Genomic DNA, 6,035 nt, shown 5'->3' with positions numbered 1-6,035 from the left:
AGGGATCATTGTGCCCGACTGCTCCCCACTTCACATCGAGTGAACTTGGATGACTTTTCCTTGGAATTCCGGACCTCCCTGTTTTAAGGTAGAAGGCCATGACTTTATTTGAGCTGTTTTTTTTGTTGTTGTTTTTTTAAATCCTCAAGGTGGCATTAAAGGTTAAGGGTTGAGATAACCCAGGTTAAGGACAGAAGTTAAGATAACTCTGGGACAAGAGAAAAAAAATGGGTGGCTGGTTTTAATTTTGGATTTTCAATTGGAATAGCTTACTATGAGCCTGAACAAAACCTTTTGCTAGATAAATGAGAGTCTGAACTTGTTCAGCTCCGAAGAAAAGGGATATTTACTCTCTCCAGCCCAAATTTAGGTTATTCTTAGGTGACTAAGAATCCCTGTGGAGGTGTTTGAGGGTACTTCTCAAAACATGCAGTGGCCCCATAGTGAATTCCAACACAACTGTAATTAAATATTTGACTCATCCAGGGACATGCACATAAAGGCTAGTTACCTCGTGCTCCAAGTCCTCACAGTTGTATTAGACAGCCGGGGCGAGAAACCAAGGCACGTAGGAGGGTTGCAGCAACTCAGGATGTGACAGCTCCTTGGAGCTCAACCCATAAGCAGCACACCTCAACCTACTACACAATATCACTAGAAATTTGTTCAGATTCTGCAGATCTCAAAAGAAAACTAAAAATTAACATGGGAAACCATTCCTCAAAGGCCGACAAGCTCCCAGACTCCAACCTCATTAATACTCCTGCAGATCTACAGATCCTAGGGAGACTTTACTTGCAAGTACTTACAGACATGGAAAGATTTAACTAGAAGTGATATCAACTTGCGATGGCCAAAATGGAGCTCTTAAATTAATTTTGGGGTGCACAATTGAAAAAGCTTACTTAAAAATCAAACTGAATGAAATGGGAGGCTTACCTCAATTGGCAAATAGAGAGAAGCATCTGAAATGGTACACAGAGAGACGTTCTTCTCTCCAAGAAGTTAGTAAGAAAAATTTAGAGAATGTCTCTGAACTAAATAAGTTTTCTGAATCTGTTCAATGCCAACACCTCACTTTTCACTCTTCTCCAACTGTACTGCTGTGTGCTTTACTTTGTCTGGACTTGCTCTCCTTTTCCTACTCCTCTCTCCTGCCCCTCTGTTGCAGCTCCTTTTGGAGAGGAGCTGGTCTTGGGCAGAAGGGAATCAGAGGTTGGCACGCAGGCAGAACTAAGGAATCTACTAAAGATTCCTCCAACCCTTTCAAGGACCCTGATGACTTTGCAAAGGAATTTGAATTAAGTGTTAGAACAAACTTATGATCCTGGCTTTTCTGATTTATCCCAATTACTGCACCTACTTGTTTCTGAGAGGAAAGCAACAGAATTGCTAAAGGTTTGCTAGGGAATCCCCTGTAGAGGAATCTGCTTCTATTGTAAAAAGTCAGGTCACCTTAAGGATTGTAGAAAACTGAAATGGGATTTAGAAAAAGAAAAGAAATAGAAGCCAGCAGAGGGCTGCTCTAAGGACTCTGAGGGCATTTCCCCTTCTGACTAACACTAGGGCTACTTTATCTGTTAACACCACCCGACTAAGTTGCCCTCTCCCTTGGAGTAAAGATTCTACCCAAATGTCAGAAATATCTAATCAACCAATGTCTGTTTTTAAATCAAAACCTGTTCCCTTCCAACTAAGAAATGTTAAAGGGCAACATATATTTTTACTATTCAAATCTGCCCCAAGTTACCTGATAGTGTGAGACTTTCTAATCAGTGATGCTCACATATCCTTCTCCCAGAATGGTATAATGTACTTAGTTGGAACTAAATGAATCAGATTGGACAAACAATGATTTTAAAAGAAAGTACATGAGAGAAAACTAGTCTTGAGACTGACTGAATGTTTGTTGCAGGATGCTCCATTCAACTTTAGGCTTTTTCCATTACAGATATTGGCAAGATTAAGTCAGCTACTCCTATTTAAATAACTATTAATAATACTTTGCCTCTACCTTATATTTGCCAATATCCTTTGAGGCCTGATACACTAGTTGGAATTACCTCGTTATATAAGATTACCTTTAAAAGGGAGACTTTTAATTCCATGTATGAGTGCCTATAGTTCTCCCATCCTTCCAGTAAAGAAACCCAATGGGAATGGATGGAGATTTGCATAGGATCTCAGAGCTATAAAGATATCCTGTGGTTCCAAACCCACATACCCTATTATCAGTTATTCCTGTGTGTATTGCCAATATTTTTCAGTGATAGATTTATGTAGTGCCTTTTTCAGCATTCCTGTTAAAAATGAGGGGGTGCGGTGAGATGGGGGATACCTCTTTGCTTTTCTATCTGGAAAGATCAGAGTTTACTTGGATAGTAATACTCCAAGGGGTATACAGAGAGTCCCACCTATTTCTCTCAGATACTAAAAGCTGATTTAAATAATGTCGAATTTTCTAGAAATTCTACTCTAATCCAATATGTGGATGATTTACTCTTATGCTCTAGGATATATTAGATTCCTAAGAGGACACAACTTACCTATTACCATAGGTAGTCATAAAAGACATAGGGACTCAAAGGACAAGCGTTGATTCTGTTTACACTAAGTAAAATACCTTTGTTATCCAATATCTAAATATAGGCTAATAATTAACCTAGACTTAGAGGAATAATATTCTTTCCTCTTACAAAAACAAAAGCAAACAGCTTAGAGGTGTCTTGGGTTTGACTAGATGCTGTCTCAATTAGGTTCCAAATTTTTCCTTAAGGCCCAGCTTTATATATCTTATTAAAATCAGGTCAGTCTGGTCAACCCAATGGAACCCTAAAGGGAAATAAGCTAAAGAAGCTCTAGACAATTAAACTCAGTACGTAGTTAAAGGGCTCTGTCCCTGGATGACAGCCATCTCTGCTACAGCCATTTTATGCAAACAGAAGAGCTAGTTATAGGTGCTCCTTTATTTATGTTACTCGTTCTATTGAATTGCACTCAACACTTCCATCAGTCGACTGGCTTCTCATAAAGCACTCTTGCTTTCTTCTTCTAATACTACTTTAAGTCAATGTGACAGTCTCACCCAGCAAATGTATTACCCTCTTTACAGGATGAAGACATCCACAGCTCTGTTTTGCTTACTGACCAACTTCTTGTTCCTAGGAATGATTTACAGAAAACCCTATTGATAATGCTGACTCTCATCTGAAAGATGAACAGGGACATTACCAAGCTGGATATGCAGTAACTTCCATGGTGAACATAAATTTAAATCTCTTATTTACCTGAATAAGTTCTTCCCAACAAGCTGAATTAGTAGATCTTACAGGAGCTTGTAAATGAGCCAAACGCCAAATAGCCAATATTTATACTGATAGTTGCTATACCTTTAGTGTAACTCACAACTTTGGAATGTTGTGGAAGCAGCAAGCCTTCTTAGCTTCCTCAGGGCAGCCCAGGAGAATGGAAAACAGGTTGCAGAATTTAAATTAGGTGTCATACAGAAACTGAAACAATTGGCAATTATCAAAATTCCAGGACATTCTAAGGCTGCCACCATGGAAGCAAAAGAAAATAATTTAGTTGATACTGCAGCTAGACCAGCAGCAATAAATAGCTAAATTATCCAGACTTGAGAATGTTTTCTTTTCTCTATTAAATCAATAAGATTCTTTTAGAGTTCCAATGGACAGCTGCAGAAGAAGAAAAGAAAATATGGCAACAAAAAGGGGGAAACTTTTACCAAAACAGATATAATTTAGCACGTACATGAGATAACTCATTGGGGTTTTGGAAAGATGATTTCATGGAGTAAGGATTATTAGAAATCTCTACTGTAGCTCATAAAGTGTATAGCAGATGTTCTATCTGTCTAAAATGTAACCTTGAAAAATCACTCCATAGGTCCTAAGGACGTTTCCCATTTCCTTTAGATCCATTTGAGGTATGGTAATTGGATTTTATTCAAATGCCACCATCTCAAGGATGCAAATATATGTTAATCATAATTTGTATGTTATCTCACTGGGTTGAGAGATTCTCTTGCAGGAGAGCAACAGCCTTAATGGTAGGAAAGTTATTTATAATAATAATAATAATCCCTAATTGGAGAATTTCCTATGAGTAGTAACTGAGAGACTCAGTTCAGTGGGCCAATAATATAATCTATTTGTAATATCTGGCTTATTTTACAGCATTTTCATTGTGCTTATCACCCCAGTCCTCTGGATTGGTAAAATGTGCTAATAGTAAATTAAAATCCAACTAGGTAAATTTTCAGAAGCTTTTAATCTCCCTTGCAAAAGCTCTCCTTATAGAGCTTCTCAACCTGAGATATTCCTTTTGGTAAATACAGGCTTTCTCCTCATTAGTCATTGTTCACCCTATGTGAAGGGACATGTAAACCAACCTTGCTAGAAGGAGACATTCTACATTATTATCAAGGACTTATCAATTCTTGAAGAAATTAATCAATTAGTAACATGCACTTCAGTGTGCTCTCGGGAGATGTAGACTTCAAAGACCATGACTCACAGCCAGGAGATTTTGTCCACTGGACAAAACGTCAATTAAAGACTCTCCAACCTTGTTGAACGGGACCTATCAATGGCTACCAAAGACTCTTCAAGGACAAGAAGCCACCGACATCAGGGGCAGACAGCCACCTGAAGACATTGAGAAGACTGTATATTTACAATAAATGATATTGAACTTAAAATAACCAATTGTTTGATTATCTTTACCTGTCTGCTACTAACATTAGTAATAATGATAGTTATACTTGTTATTTAGGTTTTTCTCAAAACTTGTACTTCTATAGACCAACTGTTAATAACTGCTAAAGGTATACAAGATAACTTCTTTATTGTTAATAATACTATTTTTATGGTTTAAATTTTACAAGGAATGTTAGTATAGAAGGAAGGAAAGGGATGTGTGTATTTTTGAGAGAAGTTAAAAGGACATAGTTTGTCCTAGTAAGCTGATAATTTCTGAATAAGGAAAAGGAGATAAACCAAGAAGGATTAGTGATGTTGTAGAAGGTTAGTGAAACATAAATATTGTGAAAAGAATTTTATAATAGAACCCAATTTTGCTTACCCCCAAACTCAACGTAGACTACTAATTGTATTAATTCAGATAGAAGCTGAAGTGAATGTGTATATATATATATATATATATATATATATATATATATATATATTTTTTTTTTTTTAAACATCAAAATCATCTATATTTTCCGTCATTCTTTGGCATGGGAATCAAAAAGTTTCTTTCTTTAAAGATGTCATTGCAACAAAAAGGAAGTAGACTGACCACTCTAATCACCATTCAAAAGAGGGCTGCCCTGAAGAGATGATGTATAAATATGAAGGAAAAATAAACTCATATTGGGGAAAATTATCTGTGATATTTACTATTCTGGTCAGTAAACAAAACTGCCTGCTACCCAGGGGGAGATGTTATCTCCATTTTCCAAGGCTGTTTGTTATACAAACACCCTTAGAAAACATAAAAGAATGTATATATTTTTAAAACTGGCCCTCTATAATAGCTGCTGAGGCACAGAAAATTTATTTATAAAACTCTTACTGTCCTCCTGGCCTTTACAAATTTTTAGGTAGTAATTATAATTTACACCATTGTGTTTTATAGCCTTAGCCCCTATTAAACCTGAAAGTTACAGCTCCCAACTTGCAGAAATCAGATTAATAAATGACACTTGATTGCTTCCAATGTAAAGCAGACAGGCCATATTAAATCGAAAAGGTAAATGGTTATGTCCCCAATCAAAATGGAATTCTGAATTTACCCAATCCTGGCATATCATATCCACCTCAGCAAACAACAGTATATGGTATATGGGAGGAGGATGTTTTTGTTGGGAAGGGTTAGAAAATTCTTCTGTCATACTAACTGATTTCTATTGTAATAATACCAGGTTTACAGTAGATGCTACGGGAATATGGTGTAATGCTGAAATCATAGGCAATAATAAAACCTATAACAATATTGATACTGAAAATGCAGTG

Source organism: Rhinolophus sinicus, linkage group LG12 (genome assembly GCF_036562045.2).
Source record: "Rhinolophus sinicus isolate RSC01 linkage group LG12, ASM3656204v1, whole genome shotgun sequence".
Lineage (NCBI taxonomy): Eukaryota > Metazoa > Chordata > Mammalia > Chiroptera > Rhinolophidae > Rhinolophus > Rhinolophus sinicus.
The sequence above is the reverse complement of the archived record's forward strand: the minus strand, read 5'-3'. Positions refer to the sequence as shown.